The sequence below is a fragment of the Protopterus annectens genome, chromosome 12.part0, assembly GCF_019279795.1.
Source record: "Protopterus annectens isolate FY-2018-M chromosome 12.part0, PAN1.0, whole genome shotgun sequence".
Taxonomy (NCBI): Eukaryota; Metazoa; Chordata; order Ceratodontiformes; family Protopteridae; genus Protopterus; species Protopterus annectens.
This window is the reverse complement of record NC_056746.1, coordinates 206,259,971-206,287,593: the sequence shown is the minus strand read 5'-3', so window position 1 is coordinate 206,287,593 and position 27,623 is coordinate 206,259,971.

Genomic DNA, 27,623 nt, shown 5'->3' with positions numbered 1-27,623 from the left:
TCTACTCCTTAGGTCCTACAAGCCTGAATTCTAATAAAATCTTAGTGATTGGTGATTTCACTGTAAGACACACGGATGTGGCACTCCCAATGTTGGACAAAGAGAGGGTGACAATTTATCCTTTGATTATAGAATTATGGATGCTTCAAGGGCTCTTAGGTTCCTCCAGTATCCAAAATATGAACTCATAGTTGATGTGTGGGGGAGAACAGTCTTACGTTCCCCACCCTGGGGGTAACATAGAAAGACATTGTTGAAATTTCTACTCATTTCTTTGAGGAAGGCAAGACTATGGCATTTAGGAGAATATTACATTTGCAGGGAATGATGCTTAAATTTGAGGACATAATTGTCTTCAAAGATTAGTAGCAAATCGGTGTCATTCCAAGAGGAGTCAATGTGTGCATCCATGTAAGATGAAATGGTCAACAGATCCTCTTAGTATGCCAGAGATGGCCTGCACCTCACAACCGTGATTTCTCATACTAGTTAAAACTTTTACTGCCTCATCTTTCCTTTTTTTTGAGCTGGCATCCATTACCAAGATTTCTTGAGGACAAATTCTCTTTCACCTTCAGACAACTTCACTCACTAATGGCTCATCTCCACTGAAACCACCCCTCCTGGAATCACTCAAACAGGTACTATAATCCAGGAGTTTCTATGTTCTCCCCTGTTTGACACTGTAATAATGGAAACCGTGTTCCATGCAGCTCTAACCCAAGGGTTTGTATGTTCTCTATGCTTGACACTTTAATAATGGGGACTGTGTAGCCTTCATCTGTGCTCCAGGGGTTTGAGTATTCTCCCCTGTTTCACAGTGTAATAATGGTGACTGTGTACCATGCGTCTATAACCCAGGGGATGGTATGTTCTCTCCTGGCTGACAGTGTAATAATGAGGACTGTGTACCACGTATCTGTACTGACTACCATTAAATCACCCATTTGAATCCTTTCTTTTTATGATACTAATCTTGGTTCTGCAGCTTTCTTAATACCATTGACAATGATGGATTCAGGGCAACCCAAATACTTTGTAAAACTTCAATTTGTATTGCAGAAGCTACTACTTTCATTCTTATATTACTTATTCTGGCAGTTGACCCCTTACTATGTTCTTCATGCATATAGGGTGTTTACTGTTATAATGAAAAACTGCAGCACTACCCCCATTAAGTTACTCAATGATTGTGGGTACACTACACGATTTTATTGGTATTTATTTTTAGGACAGAGTTATCTACTGTAAAATGACAAATCCCACTTAGTAAAATCACTCCATCATCTTTTTAATCTGATGCTTGGGGAGTTGCTACAAAAGTTACCCCTCTACTGACCCTGGGAAGTATAGACCTGTTTGCCTCACTAGTGTTATTTGCAAGGCTATGGAACCATTATACAGAATTTATAAATAATGATATAGGAAATGTTCTGTCCTTGGACCCTCACCAGTTTGGCTTTATAAAGGATAAATTTTGTCTACATCATGTCTGCAAACTTGGAGCACATCTGATTTCTTTGAAACGGTTATCAAGGCCCTGAATTAAAGGTGCATGGTACACACTGCCATCTGGATCTAGCCAAAGCCTTCAACAGCATCTTGCTTGCTGATATTAGCAAATTCTTCTACTAAACAATAACCTGGATGGGGTCCCTTGAAGCACAAAATTGGCACTGTGAGAACCTATGTTATTAAGGTTGGGAAATAACCCAAAAATTATAATTTGTATCCCACAGGGTTCTTTTGTTGGGTCCCTTACTCTTTAATATCATCTTCTCTTCTAACATGATAGCTGATGCCAAGGGACTGAGTTTAACCAAATTTGCTAATGACTGTAAATTGTAGACGGATATCAAATCCCCCTTGAATACTAACATTTTTCAGAAAGGTCAGCACCAGACTAATGTCTGGGGTGAATCGGGCATACCATCAATGTCAAGATTTGCAGCATGGTTACTCATATAAATCTATCATTAATGCTATAAACCATATAGCTAACACTCTACTTAAAATCAGACTCTGTCTTGGGTACTTATACTGATAAGTATCTCTCATTTAATTACTGTATCTCTGTTGTGGTTGGAAAATTGTTTCTTAAGATGGTCTGCATAGGGCATCTGTTTGAGGCTGGTGATCCTCTTTGTGAGGTATTTTTGCGGTCTTTCCAGTTGCTGCAAATGTCTTGTGAGGTACATCCCAAATAGGGCATTGTACTCTATAATAGATCTAATGTGGGCTGAGTAGAGGGGGACAATAACCTCTTTTTTCCGGATGAGAAACCTTTTGTGATGAGGTATGCCACATAGAAGGATTTCTTGACTTCCGTGGCGATGTGGTTATCAAAGAAGAGACTACTGTCCACCTGTGTTCCTAGGTCTCATATCACACTTTTGGTGTTGAATGGACTACCTCCTATGTCATAGTTTGTTGGCACAGGGATTTTCCCAAAGGGGATGACTATGCATTTTTTAGTATTGAGCTTAAGGCCATGGCTTTGATAACAGGCATCTGTCTCAGCGAGGCCCTTTTGTAGAATGTCCACATCATTAGGGGATTCAATAATGGCTCTCAGTTTGCAGTCATCTACAAACTTTGTTAGCCATAAGCCCTCTGTGTTGGCATGGACTTCAGAGAAGTAGATGCCGAACAGGAGGGGACCCAGGACTGAACCCTGTGGTACTCCACTTGTCACTGGTCTGGAGTCGGATTTGGAATTGGCTACTTTCATGGTGTGGGTTCTGTCAGTGAGCCAGCTGGCAACCCATCACGTGACATAGGGGGTTAGCCCCAGTTTCATGTGTTCATCAGTGATACCAGAGTGGACGATGGAGTTGAAGGCCTTGGCGAGGTCTAGGTAGGCTGTGTGAACTGCCTTACCATTGTCCACGGCTTTGGTGCCTGCTTCAAAGAAGTCAATCAGGTTTAGGAGACATGATGTACCTTTCACAAACCCAAACTGGATGGGGTCCAGAGTTTGCAGGTTACCTATGTCTTTGTTTATAAGTTCCATGATGATACGTTCCATGGCCTTGCAGATCAGACTCGTCAGACTGATGGGTCGGTAGTTCCTGGGGTCTGTGGTGGATCCCCCTTTGTCGAGTGGGATCACTGTAGCTGTGTGCCATTCAGTAGGCACAAAGCCTGTAGTGAGGCTATGATTGAACATGGTACTTAGGTGGTTTGCCAATTCATTTTGTAGTTCATGCAGAACACAGCCTGGGATGCTGTCAGGTCCCATGGATGCTGTATTCTTGGCTTTGGTGAGTGCATTTTTCACCTGTGTGGCCATGATTACAGGGACTCGGCATTCATCTGGTATAGATATGGATCCTTTAGGGGTGAGAGTGGGGTGAAATTTGCACTGAATCTATCTGCCAGGATGGTGGCAATATCAGCTGGTTCTGTATGTTTAGTGCCATTGTGCTGTAACTCAGAGCAGATCTGAGTGTTGATATTGAGATTCTTGACATAACTATAGAATGCTTTGTGGTTGTCTTTAGAATCTGTGGTGATTTTGTTCTTGTAACTAGCTTTGGAGGATTTTATGAGGGATCTCAGCTTCTTACTGAGGCTGACAAGGGAATTTTTCCAATCTTGGGATTTTACTCTTTTTTGCAACAGTTTCTTCCTTCTGTTGTAGAGTTTGTTAATGGCAGGGGTCCACCAAATTGGCTTATATTTTTTGGAGGATAGTGTCTTGATTCTATTTGGGATGCCATGGTCCATGCACTTGCATATGTGCTCATATAGTGCACTGATGTAGGATTCAGCAGTCGTACTACTATTGTCCGTCTGCATGGGTGTGGTAAAGATAGCCACTTCTGTCTTAAGAAGCATGAAATTGGCTTTGGGGAAGTGTTTTATGGTGGTTTCCTTAATAAGGGGTGGGGGCAGGATATGGATGTCTAGGGTGATTAGCTTATGGTCGGATCTGACCAACGAGGGTCTAACCTCTGGTGTGGAGCATTGGTCGCCCATGTTGGTAATGACCAGATCTAGGATATTGCTGCCCCATTGTGGGGGCCTGGATATGTTGAGGGTGTTGGGTTGTACCTTCATATTTTCCAGTATGTTAAGAAAAGTGGAGTGGGAGTCTTGGAGCATGATGGGGAATCTGTACCAAGCTAGAATTTGGATTGTAGTCTTGCTCAGTGTTAGTTGCACCTGGAGAATTTCAGATGCATTATGTTGGGCAACTAGCTTGGAGGTGTGGATATCCTTGGTGGAGGATATGAGGTTTGAAACTGAAATGTATGTCATTATTTACTAACATAAATCCTCAGATCATCCCAGTGATTTACCAGAAAAATACAGATTTTATGAGGAGCAGACCAAAAATATGAACTTAAAATCTAGACATTCTGCAAAAATCTGGGCAGTTGAGAGGTATGATTGGATGGAGTAATTTTAGTATTACAGGACAACCTTGTGGTGAGATTGTGACTTTAGACCCCCCCATACAGTCATATCTAACTTATTATGTTATACTTCTGGAATAGCAGGAACTGGTCCTAAATGTTGAGGGCAAACTCATAAAAATCCTGAGTTTTCCTGCATTTCCCATCAGAAACTGACTTTTATTATTATTTTTTATGACTGCTGAGCAGATGCTGTAGGGGACCACCCCCTTTACTTACCCCTACAATTGTAAACATGCACTAGAGGTGTACCATTTCTGGGGAAGGGGGGTTGGAACTGATGTCAATTAAATCAACGAAACAGGATTTGGATGAATTTGCCCCTGATAATTTGGACGGCTCCTGAATAATATTTGATAGATCTTGGATCAGTTATTCTAGAGCTTCCTTTGAAGAGATATTCCTGCATTTGTTACAAAGTTGCATTTCTGACAGTTTTTCCATTGTTTTTAAGTTACTCATTATGTACAGCCATCTTATTCATACTACCTGAAGTTCATCCTTGATCTGGTATGCCCAACTGTAGGCTGTTCTGAAACAGTATCTAATACCGTGCAGCAGCGTTAGCACGATAACTTTCTTTGTTCATTTACTTTGCCTCAGCATGCATCCATGTCCAAATTATAGAACCAAGGGGCTTCGCTGTACCAGCAGGCATCAGTGTCCAAACTATAGAACCAAGGGGCTTCACTGTACCAGCAGCTATCAGTGTCCAAACTATAGAACCAAGGGGCTTCACTGTACCAGCAGGCATCAGTGTCCAAACTATAGAACCAAGGGGCTTCACTATACCAGCAGGCATCAGTGTCTGAACTATAGAACCAAGGGGCTTCACTGTACCAGCAGGCATCAGTGTTCAGACTATAGAACCAAGGGGCTTCACTGTACCAGCAGGCATCAGTGTCCGAACTATAGAACCAAGGGGCTTCACTGTACCAGCAGGCATCAATGTCCAAACTATAGAACCAAGGGGCTTCACTGTACCAGCAGGCATCAGTGTCTGAACTATAGAACCAAGGGGCTTCACTGTACCAGTGGCCATCAGTGTCCAAAGTATAGAACCAAGGGGCTTCACTGTACCAGCGGCCATCAGTGTCCAAACTATAGAACCAAGGGGCTTCACTGTACCAGCAGGCATCCATGTCCGAACTATAGAACCAAGGGGCTTCACTGTACCAGTGGCCATCAGTGTCCAAAGTATAGAACCAAGGGGCTTCATTGTACCAGCAGGCAGTCTATGCTGAAGGCACAGCTCCTTTGCCATAAGGTGAATTATTCTCAGAAATAATCTACTCTGTTATCTGAATTATGACCAAGTATTTCCTAAGACTATAGCAAGACTAGATTTCTGAAATACTAATTCCTGCTCCTTCCCCTATGTCCATTTCACACCTTTGTGTAAGAAATGATCTAAACAGTTTCTGGACTGGGTCAGACCATCTTGTAATATTTCAGTAAATCCATATATGCTTTCAACTCAGTAGCACTTGTAGGAGATGAAACTCCTGCTGTAATTTTAATTTTGTCTCTACAGGATGTGAACCATGTGCATCAATTACATATCCTTGTATTACACTTCTTTTTCAAAAAATAATATAATATAATAATAATAATAATAATAATAATAATAATAGTGATAATAATAATAATAATATATGCATATTGCAGTCCTTTCAATACTTTGCCTAAGTGGTGTAAATATTTTTCAGGGGCAAATTCTGTAACTAGGATGTCATCCAGGTAAATAATAATATTTGGCACATCTTGAAAAAAAAAATCTATATTCCCCTAAAATATGGCAGGTGCAGATGACACTCCAAAAGGTAAATTGTTAGATGTAAACATACCTCTCTTAGTATCTACTACTGAGCATTTTTTAGACTAATCATCAAGAACAATTTATGAATAAGAAAAAAAAAAAGAAAAATTTATAAATAAATAATCATTCATAGCAGGAACGGTTGTAGCTAGGTCTTGTGGCACTCTGGATAATCCTCAGAGTTGAGGAACAAACAAACAAATAAAAAAGGTCTTCCAGAACAAATAAAAACAAATCTGAAGTTTAGCAGTTCCTAACATAACTGCTAAAGCTACGAAATAGCTGTGTGAGTGTGGTAGCAGCACTAAGAAGCTATGATTTAGCATTTGCTTCTTAAATAGATAGCAGTACTACATTCTTACTTCATTGGCAACTGCTGAGCATCTGTTCTAACAGACTGTACTCAGGGTAGCCACTCATTTGCCCCATCCTAGTTACAGAGCTGCAAACAGGTTTTTCACTTCAGCTGTGGGGTAATGTTTCAAAATTGCTAGCTGCTTACCGTTTAACTAAAAATCTCCATTCACCTTAACACTGCCTTCAGCTTTCATGTATATACCATAGAAGCTTTTTTCAGGCTCACTTTATAATTATTTTTTAACAATCTGTTTGTTTTTCAAACTTTGTATACAGTAGTGGATTGTAATTGGAGTGATCTTGGCAGTTGCCTGGAGCCTACAACTTCAGGTGCCCCTGGCTGGCTGCCCAGTTTACTCCTTCTCTGTCTAAAATGAAATAACTTTATTTCAGAAAGTAATTTTAAGTTTGGCTTACAGCAGCTGAATCTACTGGTAGAACAGTTACATGCTTATTTGTATTGCTATTTTGGTGATTACCAGAATAACTTGGTAATATGACCATTATGTTTGTCCTGTTACTGACCGTCATTAGAGGGGATATCCATTGTAACCCTGTGATTTATAGATTGTATTGCTTACCAGTAATGGTTTAAAGAATTTATAGACTCTGACAAATTGTATTGTTACATACAGGAGTTTGAGCAAGTTAAATGTATTGTCATGGGGGGTAACAGCTAACATAATCAGTATAGATGACCCTCCACAATGGGTTGTTACAGTTTTAGGTGAACATGAAGATTTAAATACTTCTGTGCACCCATTAAAAGAGATGGGGGAAGAGCTTTGAGTGCTAGAGGTGACTATCTGGGGGCAAGATGGTATTAAATCTGTCCCCACCTCCAGCAACAATCTCTTGAAAGAAAGGTGCAAGAGTTGCTGTAGGCAAATGACTGTCTGACACAGCAAAAATTTTTGATTTATCATCAACTAGCTGAAGTTAAAAAAAAAGAAATTACTGGATTTAGAAGTACATTCCGAGATACTAAACCATAGAGCTGCCAGTATTCTATTCCCCCATGGGGACTATTTCCCATTTTATTTACAGAACTAGAGAAAGAATCTAACTTTCCATCATTATCAAATATTAAACTGGATGAGATACACAGGCTGAGGTTGCAGAACTTGTCCTGAATAGGGACATTATCAAACATTTTTTTAAACATTATCAGAGTGAAGATCAGTATTTTAGTCAGCTTTGACAAACAGTAAGATGATGTTTCTTTAATTCTCAGTAACAGTATCTGAGGATCTACCAGCTTTTATTATTGTAAAAAGAAGGGCATTTTATCGGATATGTGAACAGGGTATTGTTTCTAATTTTTTGTTTCCTTCAATTTTACATATTATCCACTAAGGTCTGAGGTTGTTTTTTGTCAGTCCCAAAGTGGCTGATTCAAAATTGGGTGCATAAAAATTGCTACCTAAGGACTCCTGATGTGATCTTGGAGGGAGCACACTGGCAGCTTACTGGGTGGAAGCTTTTGGGATAATTTATTTCTTTCTTTTTCCTTTTTCATATTCAATTTACATTATTATTTTTTTTATACTTTTCTGATAGAGGAGGGCTATGCTTGAGGTTTCCACTTGCTTCTGGGGTATGTTAACTTTATGATGAAAAATACACTGAATATATAATATAATTTAATGTATAATGGTTTAAGTCATCATACAAAAAATGTAATGAAATATCTACAATATATTGATTCTGATATCACATAACATCACTTCAAAATGCCTACCTTACCACTGACAAACGTTAGCTGTTCACATTTGACAAAAGAGTCAAGTGTATAAAAATTACGTCTTACAACCATTAATCACTAGAAGTTGCCATTTTGTTGTGTAAGACTAACTATTAACCAGTACATAGCTATATGGACATAGCAGGTAGGATTTTGCTTCTCAAACTGTATGATTTGTGTAAGCATTTAGAGATGGTTCAAAATATATGCCTTTCTGCTTTTGACAGCTTTTTTAAGGAATTATCAAAGAGGTGGGGGTTGCTAGGATTAAATTGTGTAAATATAACCGACAGGATATTTCAGTGTTCTTTTAAATAAGCAGTTAAGGAAGAATTAAGGCAAATTGAGGGATTTCCTACAATATTTTAATGTATATGATTTGTGGACACATAACCGAGGGGAATTACCTGGCTGTATACATTTCGATTTAAAACAAGTATATCACACTAAATTATTTTTTCATACCTGAAGGACATCTTGATACATCTGGTAATATGCACATTTTTCCAATATGTGTATCAAAGTATACACCAATTAATTTCCTATTGAACATTATAGTTAAAAACAAAAGACAAGTGATCCTCCTAAATTCCGTATAAAAAAGACATGAAGGAGGAGGTTTCAGCCAAAATAATGCAGCAAAACTATCCCATACGCACCCAAGTGGAGTGCTTTTAAAGCTTATATTTTGGGACTTCTTTTTCAGTATTTTTGCAGATATAGGAAGGAACAGAAAATGTTATTAGATCAATACAACACACAATTAGCCTTATTAGTAAAAAATGAATCCATCCAGCTGAATTACTCCTGGTTAATTATGATGAATGCATATCACAGGTTAATAGGTACTTACTGGGAAAGTGGTCATGGAACTTAGGTTAACCCAACTGCCCCAGAGGTCTGTCTGGTTACATGGCTTGCTGAAAGTCACACAGTAGGCAAATGGAGGCTGAGGGAATTAAGCCCTTGGCTACAGCAAGCAGCTTGCTAACAGATCATCACTTTAATATTCCATGTTTCTAGGCATATACTTGTACAGTCACATTTTTTTTTAAATTTAAAGTATTTCTAATGGAAGTGCATTCCTCATCAAGATTTGCCTACAGAAAATGCCTTTACTATAAGGCAGAACAGATCAGGAAGTTTCTTGGAGATATAGTAAATACTGGCCAAAAATCTACTTATATACAATAAATAAGGAATGATAAGGAACTGATTAGAGATTACAAATGGATTTTTCAGATGTTTTTGGAACATTAGCATGAGTGATTTGGTCATGTGGGGTAGGACTCTATGAAGAACTGTTTGATTTTGTATTGAACATTTCCTTTATGCTATACTGTTATTTTAGTTTTAAATTTAATCTGTAAATAGTGAAGGTGACAATCCAATCTTTGCCCAAAAAAAAAAAAAAAAAAAAAAAAACAGACCCTGATGCACTCCCCATAGAAATGTACAAGACCTTTTCAAATGTATTAACTCTAAATTTGTTTAAATTTTTTAAAATTTGTTCACCTCTCTGACTGAAGTTCATAAACATTTTTTCATGGCAGAGGTAATTATGATTAAAAGGACCACCAGAAAAAAGATTAAATGAATGTTCAACAGCCATACCCTTATTAAATGTTGACTATAAGATATGGCAGAAACAAAACTAATAAAGACCTTCTTCCTGTCTTACCTGAAAGTATTCATTCTAATCAGTATGGTTTTATCCCTGGAAGGAAAATGGATATCTGCTAATCACTACCTTCAAGCTAATGCCATTATATTTTCAGAATACTCATACCTGACAAATAACAGATACAGCTTTTTGTGCCATCAATGACTGTAAGGTTTTTAATAACATGGACAATTTATTATTTATTTTCTTAAATAAACATTCCTGAGAATAATATTGTCTTTAATAAAAACATTGTTTTATCACACAAAGTACTACATTAATTTTAATGATTATGCTTCACATGTAAGAATTCAAAACTGGGATATAGATCACTGCTATCCTCTTTCTCCTACCTTATTTTTATTATTATATCTCATATTAACTGCTATATAGACCTGTAGAGAAACTGTTTCCATTACTATTTAAGACATTTCCTTAAAGGTTATAATGCAAATAATGACGGCAATATTTATCAACTCCTCTTCAACAGATTTTTTTAAATGGCTCAGCAATTTCAAAAAAATAACACATTGTAAAATAAACTTTACAAAAAACAAAATTATGATGCTTTTCTTACAGTCATCTTTAACAGATCCTATAACATTAATGGAAAAAATAAATTTGTGAACTGGTATTACAGCTTGTGAGATGTAAAACAGACTTGTGGAAAAATGAAACATTTCATTATCAGCTGGACAAACATGAATTTACCATTAACAGAGTGCATATATTTCTTAAAACTAAAGATTTTCTCCTCATTGGACCTTATTTATTAGGAAACCTTTAATCCCACTCCAGAAAATGGTTTGACAAAACAAGGAGGGTATGAAAGAATTCCATAGGGAGAGGGGATCCTCTGACCATTCCTAGATCAAAGTTCATAATGGGGGAATAAAGCGTTCCTATATCAAACTTAATCGCCATGTTGAGAGTGTATAAACTGGTTGATCCAGAGATTTCAATGTTTGTACAATTGTGGATATATTATACCCTGACTTTGGGTACTGCACCATAATAAGACACACTGTTTAGCTACAGCTGGCACACTTGTCTAGCCATGTATTATGATATATTAGTAAGGGGCAACTCCTTTGACTTTGCTTTAAGTTACGTTCAAGATGTGATAAAGTGAAATGTTCATAACATTGCCTTTATTGCCTTTCCTTTGACACATGTCCGTATCTGCCTGGTTACTGGATGGTTACAGATGGGCTTCTAATGGGGATCCCACAAGTACATTTATAAGCCAGGCACCCTTTCCCTTGATAAATCTTTTTAGAGAGGGGGAATAGTTTCACATTTTTCTGTGGTCATTAATGTAATGAGGTTAAGGTCTAAGAGATGTTCCTGAGCCTTCTTATTATACTTTTGAAGTTTTGTGCACTTTCATCTAATGAGGGATAAATGGAATAGGGTACCTGGTTAACGGAATACATATGTATAATTTAGTGAATATATGGTATCATTATTTTAAGGATATCTCTTCATATAGAAATAGAATTAGCGACCACAAATATTTGATGGGGTATACTGGATACCAGAGCAAATGGAGTAAGTTTTACTGGTTTCCAAAAATGCTATTGTGGGTGTGTCCTAAGGGGCACATGACGTTACATGTAGTGGGGCTGCCTCAGGAGTTTTTTTAAATCTCTTATCAGTCAGGAATTACTTATGACACATGGATTCTATGTAATCTACCTGGTTTGTCTTCTCATCTAAAATGCATTTTTATGTCTTACCACTTAAGCCACAAAGAATATAAGTTTGGATTCAACCAATTCCTTTAAACCTTTCTTTTTTTTCTTCCTCTGTAATTGGCATATTCATTGGAGTCTGTTATGACTGAAAATATACTATTGTGTTGTATATAGGGGGATAAGGTTTGTACTAAAGAATGTTAAACAAGCTGATCCTAAATAATCTGTGTTGAGCTTTTTAGCAAATTTGGAAATTTTTGTTAAAGAAGCTTGGGTTATAGCAAAGTGTCTGACATGCCTTCCTACTTAAGATCTCTTAAAAGTCTTACCATTGTAACTACCAAACAAAATAATACTGATCTGAAATTAATAATTTTCCTAATTTTTTTCAAGCTTCTGTAGTGATAGATGTACTCACTGAATTTCACTGAAAGCGTAAATATAGAAATTTGATGTAGCAATATTGGGTAGGATATCTTTGCTTATTTTTGAGAAAGTAATTTGGAAAACGTGAAGGGAAAAAATCAAATAAATAAATAAACAACTTTTCTGTTTCTCGAGTTATATTGCATTTCCATGCTGACTAGTTTCTCAGAACACAGCATGGTGGGTTTGAATGAAATCTCATGATACTTTGATTAGGATATGCACCCTTAGATGCTATATAATAACCATCACATTTTAAGGGTTTGGCCTAGGAAAACTCCACAAAGAAAGATGCTGGGAGCACTTCCTTCTTCATTCTTCCTTCTCAGTGGAGGCTGGGGTCATCATTTTTCTTTAAATACAGCTATATGTTTCCTAAATAATTTTTGCAAGGTTTGGCTTTCAGAATGAATGGTTTGCTTCAATCCATTTTAAATGAATTCTGTTTGTGTAATTACTTCCCAGTAAGCCTGAGCTAATACCCTTCACGGTCAAAGATAATGTTTCTTTCTACTCATTATAAAAAAATACTTTCACATCACTACCTCTCACTGTCTCTAGATGTTCTTTTTTATTTTCAACTGTTGCTTAATGTCACAAATAAATAAAAGAGAAAACTAGGACTGGGATTACATATAAAAGAGGAAGGATATTAGCGACCATATGAAAAAGCTCCTTCTTGTTTAGAGCTGCATTGTTTATTCAGATTTCTTAAGATCCTGCTATTAAGTACATTATTGCTGTAGTCATGAAAACTATATTTTCTTCACAATGTTTTATTTAATCTGTCATTAATTGCTGATGCTTAATGTAAGTTAGTGTATTTTGTCTTAACTTATGCATCCTTTATCTGGGTCTGCCATTCTTCTCCATTTGCAGGTTAGGGAATATGCACAAACCTATTATACTCCCTCCCAGTCAAGGTGAACCTATTACATGCAGTTATTATAAGGGATACATAAACCTATTACACGCCCTCCCAGTCAAGGTGAACCTATTCATGCAGTTATTATAAGGGATACATAAACCTATTACACAGCCTCCGAGTCAAGGTGAACCTATTACATGCAGTTATTATAAGGGATACATAAACCTATTACATGCCCTCCCAGCCAAGGTGAACCTATTCAAGGGGTAATTTTCAACAGTGAATATATGACATCCATCAAGTATTATTCACGTTATCTTGATGATATTTACATCTTATGGAATGGTGATGTTGACTCATTTAATAATTTTGTACATTATTTAAACAACAGTACCAACTATCTTAGATTTACATCAGAAACTAACGGTACTGGAGTAGCATATCTTGACACACTTATTAGCTTTGATGGCAACAGATTCAAATCCAGGATACATAGAAAATCTACTTTTATGAATTCCTACTTGGAATTTAATAGTAACCACCCCAGACAGCTCAAATATAACATCTTTAAAGGACAACTTATTCGAGCTGTCAGAATGACATCTGATTATAAGGAAATGATTGATGAGGTCCGGTTTATTACTAGTCTTTTTAGAGAAAGAGGGTACGATGAAAGAATGATGTCAGATACAACTAATTATGTTATAGAGGAATGGGGAAGGAAGTATTTACCCCTATTGGGTTTCAATAGTGAAAACTACACTAATGGACCAATTTTGACGGATATTAACAAACATAAAGACAATAACACAGATTTAAAATTTAATAGAGCTTGTATAGTAGAATTTGGGCCTCACACACAAGCAGTGAAGAATATCATGATAAGACATTGGCAAACATATTTTACTGAGGAAGACGTTTTAAATATAATTGGTTCTACACCTCTTTTTGTCTATAAGATGGGTAGGAATTTGAAAAATATTTTGGAGAAAGGATTTCAACCTAGGAACATCTTGAATTCATCTACTTCCAAATGTGGAGTTTGCCATCAGTGTAAGGATATATTAGTGGAGAAACAAGTCATACTGGACAATGTTAACAAAACAGTAGTTAAATTTAAGAAAGGCAATTGCAAAACGAGTATGCTCATATATCTTGCCAAATGTATGTCCTGCCCAGCATTTTACATAGGCAGGACAGAAAGACAGTTTAGAAAGAGGATTTATGCACACGGTTATAGCATTAAAATAAAGGATACTAAAAATGCACTTTATAGGCACATTAATAGCAGGGGTGATGAATATTATTTTAAGTTTGCTATTATTGACACTATACATGTAGACCCTAGGGGGGGCAACATAAAAAACTTTTTAGCCTATAAGGAATATTGGTGGCAATTATTAACTGATGCCACGACTTATCCTGGCATAAATGATTTTATTTCAGTTAAACCTGTTTTGATGTTAAATAGATAATTGCAGTTTTTAATTTTACTTAAACATATTACATTATGTTTACTTATTTCTAAATATTTTAAACAAAATTTATAACCAATTTTTAACTAATTTAATATATGTTTATTTGCAGATTGGTGTGCAAAAAACTTTTTTGTGATATTGATACAGCTCGCTTTTATAGAGCAGTTAACCACATATATACTTTGCAATTTGTATTTTCACTGCGGTTGCTTTAAGGCTTGGTTGCTTTTGGCGCCAATTTTGTATATTTAAATGTCAGTATTTCTGTGTACCTATTTGGTCTGATGAAGCTCGTTGGATACGAGTGAAAGCGCTAACCTCTTTGTATTAAATTTTTCTATTTGCACTTTGTGGTTGAGCTGCATTCCTTTGGGTGAAAAATTACAGTCAGCGTGTGGATTTTCAACGTTTTGCTTCTTGTTTGTGAATACTTTTGTTGAACTTTATGCTGATTTACTTTTGTTACGGAATTGCTGTAGTCATGAAAACTATATTTTCTTCACAATGTTTTATTTAATCTGTCATTAATTGCTGATGCTTAATGTAAGTTAGTGTATTTTGTCTTAACTTATGCATCCTTTATCTGGGTCTGCCATTCTTCTCCATTTGCAGGTTAGGGAATATGCACAAACCTATTATACTCCCTCCCAGTCAAGGTGAACCTATTACATGCAGTTATTATAAGGGATACATAAACCTATTACACAGCCTCCGAGTCAAGGTGAACCTATTACATGCAGTTATTATAAGGGATACATAAACCTATTACACACCCTCCCAGTCAAGATGAACCTATTACATGCAGTTATTATAAGGGATACATAAACCTATTACATGCCCTCCCAGCCAAGGTGAACCTATTCAAGGGGTACATTTGTGAATATCCATCCAATCTAGGCTCTTTCTAGTTGTTTGATATGTCTAGTGAGGTACATTCTAAAGGGTCATTGTACACCATAATTTGCCTAATCAATGCTGAATATAAGGGGGCAATGACCTCTTTAGATGTGGATGATATCCCTTTGGTAATTAGCTACACTAAGTAGAAGGACTTTCTGATTACTGTTGTAACATGATGATCTGAGCTGAAGGAACTATCAATCCAAGGTCCATGGTCTTTGACAACTTTCTAATGTCGGAGTAAGGTGTTGTCTCTGTTGTTTATGTTATATGCTGTCTACCAAATGAGACAACATTGAACGTTTTATCATTTAACTTGAACCCACTTTTACTATACAATGTATTTAAGATCGCAAAGTCTAGCTGAAGGACTTGGGTTTCAGAGGGGGATTTGACAATGATTCCCAGGTTACAATTATCTACAAAGCTGGTTAGCCAGAGGTCACAGATCATGGTCTGGAGATCAGAAAAGTAAATGCTGAAAAAAAGAAGTTCTAGCAATGAGCCCTGTGGGACACTGTTGCTCACCTTCACACTCTCTTATAAGCCATGTGCTACCTTTACAATGTGGATTCTGTCTTTCATCCAGTTGTCTATCCATTTTACTGCATAGTGAGTTATTTGTAATTCATTAAGCTTACTAACTATGCTAGCAGGTCTACTTTGTTTAAACAAAAGTACATTTAAATGAATCTGACTTACCTGAGCTGATTTATTTGAAACAGCATTTCAATGAATGCACAGACTGACAAATTCCTTTCCCTGTGAAAGGAACCACTTGGCCACCATGACAAGTAACCAAAATGGAACAAAAGTAAGCCCACCAAAGTGGGGAGTTGTGCGCCCCCACACCCCCTACTTAAATATACCAACTCTGAGATCATACTAAATGGAAGAGAGGTCACAGTTCACCATGGTGGCCAAGTGGTTCCTTTCACAGGGTAAGGAATTTGGCAGTCCGTACTTTCATTGAAATGCTGTTTCGGAGAAATCAGCTTGGCTAAGTCAGATTCAAAACATAGTTTTGTTTAAACAAAGTAGATGCATGCTAACATGGGGGATGGTGTCAAATGCCTAGGCATGGTCAAGGTACACTGAATGGATAGCATGACCACTCTCAACCCTTTCAAAGAAATTAACCAGATTTATTAGACAGGATCTACTGTTGACAAAACCAAACTGTTGTAAGTCTACTCTGATGACAATTTTAATATCATAGTTTATTAGGCCAAGTATAATATGTTCCATTATTTAGCAAGTAAGACTTGTCAGACTCTTGGGCCTATAATTATCTGGGTCAGCGGTGGGCCACCCTTGTGGAGTAGCATCACTACTGCTGTTCACAAAACCACAAAGCCAGTTCCTAAACTCAGGTTAAATAGTTATAGGAGTGTCTCTGCCAGAGCTTGCTTATTAAATAGCTAGGTGTATCATCAGATCTAATGGACGAAGTATTTTTAGTCTTGGAGAGCACCTACGGTACATGTTCTTTAGTGATGATGTGTGGCCTGGGAAATTCAGGGATAAGTGAGCTTTGCATAATAATTTCTGGGGTAAAATTCTCACTGAGTTCGCTTACTAGTATGTTGGCAATGCCTACTGGATCAGAGTTGGTGGTGCCATTATGAATAAGTTCAGAGCAATGCTGGGTATTATTTCTTATTTCCTAAGATAGCTAAAGAAGGATTTGTAATTGCCTCTAAGTTCAGATGCTGACTTAAGTTCATGGCTGCTTTAGTAGACCTAATAGTATTTTTCAAGTTTTTAGTCAATTTTCTGTTGTTTCCTTGAATATGAGGGTCTTTCAGAATGGACCACCAGGGTGTTTGTGTTTTAATTTTTCCATTATATTTAGATCATGTTGGTACTACCGATTCTATACATTTATATAACTGGACATAAAACTTCTTTGTGAAATTACCTGCTGTGGTGACATCTGGGGCAATGCTGTTATATGCAAATAGTCATAGAATTTCATGAGATTAATATATCTGAAGTCATTGAACTGAGATATTTGTTTTAGTGGACTTTTAAGGATGAACGTCACTAGTTTAAGATCGCTTTAACCAGGGAGGGAGCTATCAGAGGAATAGTACATGAAGAAACTATATTCATGAGGAGCAGCCAAGAATATTATGTCCTTTAGTGGGTTTGTTAACAATCTGATCCAAGGATTTTTTTGCTTATTAAATCAAAAAACTTTTCAGCATATCCTACATCGGAGGTAGTTAAAGTCGCCCAAAATAATGGATCACTTGTTTATATGGAGCTCATCAAGCACACTTAGCAACATTACGTGGTTTTCAGTGGACACGGCAGGTGTCTGGTAGCAGTTCTAGAGTGATATTTGGTAGTGCGAGTTGGAGCTCATTCTGCATATGTAGACAGGAAAGAGCATTTTCGGTACTCAGTCAAGGTAATTGCTAATCTTAATAAGAGTGGTAGGGGATACCAAGTTATAGTGAAGCTGATTTTGGGGTTTAGACTTGGAAAGTGAGGGGAGAGGTTTCATGACAGAAGTTCACCACATGAGTGATTGACACTCAATACTGTGATCATTAAATCGTGAGCTGAAATTCAAGCAGTGAGAATCAAACCTCTGACAATCTTTAAGCATTTTGCAAAGGGGGCTTCACCCCACACACCTCCCACTGTGGGCGTTACTCATCTCTCATCCCTGCTACTCATTTATACCAACCGAAGATCATGATCTCTGGAAGAGAATGAATTCTCTGAGATGCCACAGTCTCAACACAGACAGATGAGCAACCTGAGTGAGAAGATAGCTCAGCAAGCCAGGTTATAGGAACAGTGGAGAAATTAGGATGGGGGTTATAGGTGGCATTCTCAGGTGAGTTCCTATTTCGGCAGTCAGCATGCTAGGGAAGGAAAGTAATGATCGGTTCTGGCAGCGAACATTAGTTGATTCAGATAACAATAGCTCATAGGCTACTGTGCTTCAGTAAATGATCGTCATTAAGATAATGACCTGTCCACCCTACCTAGGCCAATTCACTCCACTGATGCCCCCTTAATAATAGTCAAATCATCTACCAAATAGACAGGTAGACTACTTGCATGGTGACATCATTGCAAAATATTGACATAAGCCTTAGCTTAACATGCATAAACCTGTCTCCAAACATAATGGTCATCACATCTAACTAAAATAGTAACAGGTATTGTAACTGCTGGGTTACTTGGCTTAAGTTTGTTAGCCTCTGTATGATTTTCCAGTCTATATATCTCCTTTCTACTGAATTTCTACCCATCTTGTATCAGCTGTTATCACACTGTCTCTCCTCTCTCACACACCATCTAATTCATTATCCTGACACTCTGCTATATTCAGTCATGTTCTAACTCCTCTCATTTAACACCCCTACTCATACCGTTATTAATCTGCTTCCAGTTTCTAAGACCTACTCACCCAACCCTCCCTGCCTTTCCCTTTTCCATTTCTTATGTATAATCCCTACTTCTCTCTCTCTTATTTCCTTCTTCTGAATGTTCTTTCCATAAAATCTGCTGGATATTGTTTTAGTTGATTCATGATTCTTCTGACTTGTTTTTTTTTCTTCACATAAACTATGTACATCATCTTTAAAACTGCCAACTGATATTGAAATATGTATTCCATACTGCCCCACCATTATTAATGTGAATTCTTTGAACAGTTGAGCTTTCCTGACAATTACCGCATAGATCAGTTAAGTAACTGCTGGCACATTTGCTGTTCTTTGTGTTTACCAGTGTCATGGACATGTATCTTGATTCATAGTACACTGTGCACCTTGAATCATAGTACACTATGCCTACTATACTGCTGCTAATGATTTTGCTTAGACAGATGTACCAAAGATCACAGAACACTTTGTAAATATTAAATATATAGAATTCCTTGACACTTAACTAGTTAGTTTTGGTACATACACCTGTTTTCATTATTGTCTTAATACACCATGTATATTTGTATGCATACATTCATTTCTGACTATGTAGAAATTAAATTCATATTCTAGCCTTTTTTATTTTTACATTGACTTATACAAAATTTGTTTGGTGGCAGAAGGAAACAATAAGCCTCTGCAGATTGCTTTTTTAAGAGCCTTAACTCATTCCCTCCAATGGACCTCTGGAATTTTGCACCATAGCTTCCAATGGGCGGAACCTAAACCTTTTGATAGAATCAAATAATATCCTCACATTTCAAATAAATGTTTTTATCCCTGGAACCATAGGGGTTACTAAACAAGTTTAGAGAATGGGCTTACTGTACACCAGTACCCTGATTGGAGAACGAACTTTCACCAGCAGGGTATTAATGTACAAGTAATGCCCAGTGAAAAAAGAGTCTGCTCCTTCACGGCAGGTTATCAAGCTGTCATGGAGCTTGTACTGAGAAAATTGAAATTGCAGCCATTATTTTACACTCTCTAAGCAGCGCTTCTGCTGTTCAGTGAGTGCAAAATGTCAAAAAAGGAAGACAAAAAAAGGTGTGTGTGTGTGTGTGTGTGTGTGTGTGTGTGTGTGTGTGTGTGTGTGTGTGTGTGTGTGTGTGTGTGTGTGTGTGTGTGTGTCCGTGTGTCTGTGTGTGTGTGTGTGTGTGTGTTTGTGTGCATGCGTGTGTGTGTGTTTCTGTCTGCATGTGTGAGCGAATGCGTGCATGAAAGCAGAGAGGCTGTGTGTGTGTGAGGGAGAGAGAGAGAGAGAGAGATAGAGTGAGTGAATGAGTGAAGTGCGAAAGTGAACTGATGATCCCCGGTAGCATGTGTGAGAGAGAATGAAGAGAGAATGATCTCTGCCAGCCCTTAGAAAATGGGCTGTCTGTAAAATTGTTGTGTTTTACTTACTTATTTGTTTTTTAAGTACTGTTTTATTTTTTAATATATTTTTGATGTAAAATGCTTTCTCCAACACCATTAACATATACAACATATACTCCAACAAGTATAAAACCTTAGGTGGAGGAACTATTTTACATAAAAAAAATATCAAAAATATATTACAAAAAATAAAATAGAACTTAAAAAAATACATTAGTAAGTAAAACACAACAATTTTACAGACAGCCCATTCTGGAAGCGCAACAATGATGTGTGTTAATGTGTAAATAATGCCCTTCCAGGTAAGCTAAGAAAATATGAAGAAATACAATTTTGCAACAAAAGAAAATCTTCTGAACTTAGAATGCATGCGAAATCTCCATATCCATGTCTATGAAAAGTTAAATGCCTCACAACACCCCTGGGAGGGCATTAATTACACATTAACACACACCCTGTCAAGTATTATTGCTTGAGTAAGTGGCAAACTCCTCAGCCCACACCGTTTTGATAGTGGTAGTATTCTTTAGGTTCTAGATTTTAAACTTGATTTTATAAGTCACAGTAAACATAGTAACTGTTAAATCTGTAATATTTATTTATTTATTTTTTTACATTTGTTTACCGGGGATGTCCGACTGGGCTAGTGGCCCTTTTTCAGCGAAGGCCTGAGGAGAAAGGCTCCATTACAAAAATACATTAAAAACAATACACAAAAATCGATAACAATCAAGAATACATAACCTTGGTAAATATAGGTAGTAAATAGTTTCTACATAAACAATACAAACTGAGAGAGTAATATAAAGTGGGAAAAAAAAAGAAAGCTAACAAATAAACTAGCATGAAATACCTTGTGCCATCATAGGGAAATGACTGATCAGTTAATCAATATCATGGTTTTGGTGGTAAAATTTGTAAACAACTTACAATATATCAGCAACCACTCAAGTTCCCACATACTGTTTACAGCATTTTGTTCCTCCGGCTGAGAGCTTTTGTACAAGTTCTGTCTGTGCTAATTGGTTGTCAAGATATTTAGAAAAGCATGAAATTTATGACAATATAAATAAATATTACATGAACATAAATTAATATCTCTTTTCCTGCATTAGACAGAGATCAAATATCAGCACAGTTGTGTTTGGCATTGTATAAGCTTTCAGATGAAATATTTTAATACTGTGTATATCACATGGTTTTAAAATTATTAATGCAAATATGAACAAGCGATATTTGATGCCTAGAGGAGTCAGTAGGATGTAACTGTAATAGCACCTACAGGCATCACTCGGCTATAATGAGTTAACCTCTCTACCTCCCCTGCATCCTTACCCTACATAATACCCTTTTTCTAAATGTCCATGCCCTCTTGAATTCCTCTTTGAAGTCCCTTTCCATCACTCATTGCTGTAGTCCGTTCCAAGGGTTCACATCTCTCTATTTGAAAAAGTACTTTTGAGATTCATAGTCTAGTTAGGCCCTACAATCTGCTGTTTGTGCCTCCTTTTTCCACCTCTGCCCTTCCTGTTCAGAGTGACCAATCACATTGGCTTGACATGATCTTGTCCACTAATATTACGTTCCCATTGTAACTTCTGGTTTCCATGAGAAGAGCTGTACTTCCTTCTCTTTCTGGTCGTATTCCTTCCTCTTCTACTCGCAGAGCTTTCTGAAGCTTTTCTATGAATTTTTTTCAGCAGTCTGATTCACTTTTCCATATACAACCTCCAGACCCCTTACTGTGTGTAATACTGAGGGTATGATCTAACTAAGGCTCTGTAAAGTGGAATCATTATCTCTTGGCTCCTGTGGTCTATTCCTTTGCTGCTACTACCCTCTCAGCTGATATTTCACACAAGAATTTTAATAATCTAAGTGCAGCAGTTTACATTTATTTGCTGTCACCTTTCTGCCCACTTGTTCATCCTTTCTAATTTTCTGCTAGCCTCCCCCCCACTGCATCCTCCGCTGTTGACTGTATATTTTTGCCATCAGTAAACAAGTTAATCCTGTTTTCTAATTCCTCTGTTCCTCTGATGTGTTTGAGACAAACACACTGAAGAGCAGTGGAATCAGAAAGGGATTATGTGGTACTAAACTAGTTACTTTCCTAATTACTAACATTGTTACTGCTACCACAACCCTCTGTATCTTCCCATTCAACCACGGAGCTATCTAGATTTGCAGTCCTGGTCCTAAAAATCATATATTCAATATTTCTATCAGTCTTCTGTCAGGGACAGAAACTTCTTTCTGAATTCTATGTAGGCTATGTTTACTAGTCGGCCCCTGTCAAATTCACCTGTAACTCATGCATAAAACTTGATTCGTTTTGGCTGATTGCTCCTTTTGGCTGCTATCCTGGAGATTGTTTTCTAAAAACTCTGTCAGACTTTATCTTAAGATTCTTTCCATGATTTTTCCTGCTACTGTTTATTTATTTATTTTTTGTTAATAGGCCTGTAGTCCCCATATTATTTTTTGCCCCTAATCCTTGTACATGGGTACTGGAATGGCTGTCCTCTACTCATCTGACAGTGCTGCATTGCCAATAATTTGTTGAAAATCTTTATCAGGGAAGCATGCCAACACTGTGGCCAGATTTCTGAGGAATCAGGAAAGCAGCCTATCCCTTCCTTGTGTTTTATCCTTCCCAAAAGCACACTGTCCCTCTGAACCTGCTCCCTCTTTCTCCTACTGTTTATGTACTATCCTCACCATTCTGTGCTGCCTCTCTCTCAGTATGGCATCCTCCCTTTGCTTTCCTTTGTGAAGACAGAAGCAAAGTATTCATTCATTACCTCTGCCTTTTGCAAATCTCCTGCTCATTTTTTCTCAGCCTGGTCATATCTATTCTTCCCTTCCTTCTTTGTGTTATGGGGTCTATATTAGATAGTCAAAGTTCCGTAACTCCGAACACCTAATGGTCGAACCATTAAGTTCGAAGTTATAGAACTTCGACTATGCAAAAAAAAAAATACAAAATGTACAAATCAATAACTTGTTGTAAGCAAGGGGCCAAGCCCCCCTGCACCCTCCATGTGGGGGCTGTGCCCCCCACATCTCCCGCTACTTAGATATACCAACTCTGAGATTGCACCACATTGAAGTGAATGGAAACCTCCGCTTACAGAGATTTCCATTCAAATGCTCAAACTTTTACAAATTCGAATGTATGGTCTCGACCATATGTGGTTCGAACTTGTAAAAGTTCGACTACGTGAATGGAACCCGTGTTATGTATCTAAAAAGACCTTGCTTCCTTTCTTGGTTCTGTCTGCAAACTGCCATTCAGCTTTAACCATTTCTACCCTTAGGATTTTTGTTGTATTTTTACAGTCCTACTTGTATTATGCCTCTTCCACCTCCCAGCTCCTGCACGCCATATCTATTTATGCAATTGTAGCCTCATATTCCTTTGTAGCCACATTGGTCTCTTCTGTTTTTGCCCCTTCCTCATACTCTTGTCCATAGCCCTGAGTATACCAACCCCTCTGCTTACTTACTCCTTCAATTTACTTCCACTTCCCTCAGTACAACATAATCTGTTCTTGTAATACCCCCCCCCCCCACTTAGTACTACACTGTGGCATGATCATTGTTCTTAATAGTACCTTAACCTGGACATCCATGACCTCACATCTCATGTCCACCTTTATGTAGATTGCTATTTTTCCCCCATCTCTCTCGTTCCAATATTCCTTAACAACCTATATTCAGTCCTCTTTCTTTGCTCCTTGTCTGTATTCTGCATTTCTTGTTACCTTCTGTCTACTGCCTAACCCCCTTCCTCTGTTCTGCTGCTGTCATCTTCCCCTCCTCTTCTATCTTATTTTTAATGCACAGTTGTCACTTCTGGCTAAGATGAAACCTGCCCCTTAAATACAGTTGGACTCTGCAAGGTTTCCTACATCCTTATATCATTCTTAAGCCTTTCTCCCTTGTCATTTGCCACAGTCTGTTATTATAATCCCTGATCTTCTCTTTAGTCTGTGTGCTGGGTGCTGGTACAGGAAACACATCTGAGAATGCTACCAGTAACCCACTCCTAATGAAATCTCTCTTCCACGTCCCTGATCCTTTCTGCTACCACCTTATGTGTCTCCTCTGACAAATCATTGGTGCTGTGCTTACATATACCACAACATGTGTCCACCCCTCCTCTTTTGTGGTCACTTTATTCATCTTCCCACCACATTTTACTCACTTTAAACCTTAAGACCACTTTCAATTAAATCTGATTTCTCCCTTCTCACATGCCTAGATTCCTGATCCCCTTTATGATTGAGGTTTCCAATCACCAAAACCCTGTTCTCTTCCCCCATTAATTCTCTGTTCTCCTCTTCTTCTTGCCCCAAGCTGCTACACCTCCTATCTGTATCATTCAAACCTGCACTTCCACTGTATTCAGCAAGCTAGATTTAAGGGTGGTTATTGCCAGCTAGACTTGTATCCATAGAGGAAAAGCATTACATATTTTTAACTCAGATAGGACTCATGGGGTATAAAATACTGATTTGGGGGTAAGTTCAGCATCAGAAATCTTCAGCAAAAAATTAAGAAAATATCCACAGCTTACAGACTGTAGAAAGTGCAATGATGACATAATTTAAATATCCACAGCTTACAGACTGTAGAAAGTGCAATGATGACATAATTTAAATATCCACAGCTTACAGACTGTAGAAAGTGCAATTTTGCAACAAAAGAAAATCTTCTGAACTTAGAATGCATGCAATCTCCATATCCATGTCTATGAAAAGTTAAATGCCTCACAACACCCCTGGGAGGGCATTAATTACACATTAACACACACCCTGTCGAGTATTATTGCTTGAGTAAGTGGCAAACTCCTCAGCCCACACCGTTTTGATAGTGGTAGTATTCTTTAGGTTCTAGATTTTAAACTTGATTTTATAAGTCACAGTAAACATAGTAACTGTTAAATCTGTAATATTTATTTATTTATTTTTTTACATTTGTTTACCGGGGATGTCCGACTGGGCTAGTGGCCCTTTTCAGCTAAGGCCTGAGGAGAAAGGCTCCATTAAAAAATACATTAAAACAATACACACAAAAATCGATACCAATCAAGTATACATAACCTTGGTAATTATAGGTATTAAATAGTTTCTACATAAACAATACAAACTGAGAGAGTAATATAAAGTGGGAAAAAAGAAAGCTAACAAATAAACTAGTATGAAATACCTTGTGCCATCATATAGGAAATGACTGATCAGTTAATCAATATCATGGTTTGGTGGTAAAATTTGTAAAACAACTTACAATATATCAGCAACCACTCAAGTTCCCACATACTGTTTACAGCATTTTGTTCCTCCGCTGAGAGCTTTTGTACAAGTTCTGTCTGTGCTAATTGGTTGTCAAGATATTTAGAAAAGCATGAAATTTATGACAATATAAATAAATATTACATGAACATAAATTAATATCTCTTTTCCTGCATTAGACAGAGATCAAATATCAGCACAGTTGTGTTTGGCATTGTATAAGCTTTCAGATGAAATATTTTAATACTGTGTATATCACATGGTTTTAAAATTATTAATGCAAATATGAACAAGCGATATTTGATGCCTAGAGGAGTCAGTAGGATGTAACTGTAGTAGCACCTACAGGCATCACCCGGCTATAATGAGTTAACCTCTCTACCTCCACTGCATCCTTACCCTACATAATACCCTTTTTCTAAATGTCCATGCCCTCTTGAATTCCTCTTTGAAGTCCCTTTCCATCACTCATTGCTGTAGTCCGTTCCAAGGGTTCACATCTCTCTATTTGAAAAAGTACTTTTGAGATTCATAGTCTAGTTAGGCCCTACAATCTGCTGTTTGTGCCTCCTTTTTCCACCTCTGCCCTTCCTGTTCAGAGTGACCAATCACATCGGCTTGACATGATCTTGTCCACTAATATTACGTTCCCATTGTAACTTCTGGTTTCCATGAGAAGAGCTGTACTTCCTTCTGTTTCTGGTCACATTCCTTCCTCTTCTACTCGCAGAGCTTTCTGAAGCTTTTCTATGAATTTTTTTCAGCAGTCTGATTCACTTTTCCATATACAACCTCCAGACCCCTTACTGTGTGTAATGCTGAGGGTATGATCTAACTAAGGCTCTGTAAACTGGAATCATTATCTCTTGGCTCCTGTGGTCTATTCCTTTGCTGCTACTACCCTCTCAGCTGATATTTCACACAAGAATTTTAATAATCTAAGTGCAGCAGTTTACATTTATTTGCTGTCACTTTTCTGCCCACTTGTTCATCCTTTCTAATTTTCTGCTAGCCTCCCCCCCCCACTGCATCCTCCGCTGTTGACTGTATATTTTTGTCATCAGTAAACAAGTTAATCCTGTTTTCTGTTTCCTCTGTTCCTCTGATGTGTTTGAGACAAACACACTGAAGATCAGTGGAATCAGAAAGGGATTCTGTGGTACTAAACTAGTTACTTTCCTAATTACTAACATTGTTACTGCTACCACAACCCTCTGTATCTTCCCATTCAACCACACGGAGCTATCTAGATTTGCAGTCCTGGTCCTAAAATCATATATTCAATATTTCTATCAGTCTTCTGTCAGGACAGAAACTTCTTTCTGAATTCTATGTAGGCTATGTTACTAGTCGGCCCCTGTCAAATTCACCTGTAACTCATGCATAAAACTTGATTCGTTTTGGCTGATTGCTCCTTTTGGCTGCTATCCTGGAGATTGTTTTCTAAAAACTCTGTCAGACTTTATCTTAAGATTCTTTCCATGATTTTTCCTGCTACTGTTTATTTATTTATTTTTTGTTAATAGGCCTGTAGTCCCCATATTATTTTTTGCCCCTAATCCTTGTACATGGGTACTGGAATGGCTGTCCTCTACTCATCTGACAGTGCTGCATTGCCAATAATTTGTTGAAAATCTTTATCAGGGAAGCATGCCAACACTGTGGCCAGATTTCTGAGGAATCAGGAAAGCAGCCTATCCCTTCCTTGTGTTTTATCCTTCCCAAAAGCACACTGTCCCTCTGAACCTGCTCCCTCTTTCTCCTACTGTTTATGTACTATCCTCACCATTCTGTGCTGCCTCTCTCTCAGTATGGCATCCTCCCTTTGCTTTCCTTTGTGAAGACAGAAGCAAAGTATTCATTCATTACCTCTGCCTTTTGCAAATCTCCTGCTCATTTTTTCTCAGCCTGGTCATATCTATTCTTCCCTTCCTTCTTTGTGTTATGGGGTCTATATTAGATAGTCAAAGTTCCGTAACTCCGAACACCTAATGGTCGAACCATTAAGTTCGAAGTTATAGAACTTCGACTATGCAAAAAAAATACAAAATGTACAAATCAATAACTTATTGTAAGCAAGGGCCAAGCCCCCCTGCACCCTCCACGTGGGGGCTGTGCCCCCCACAT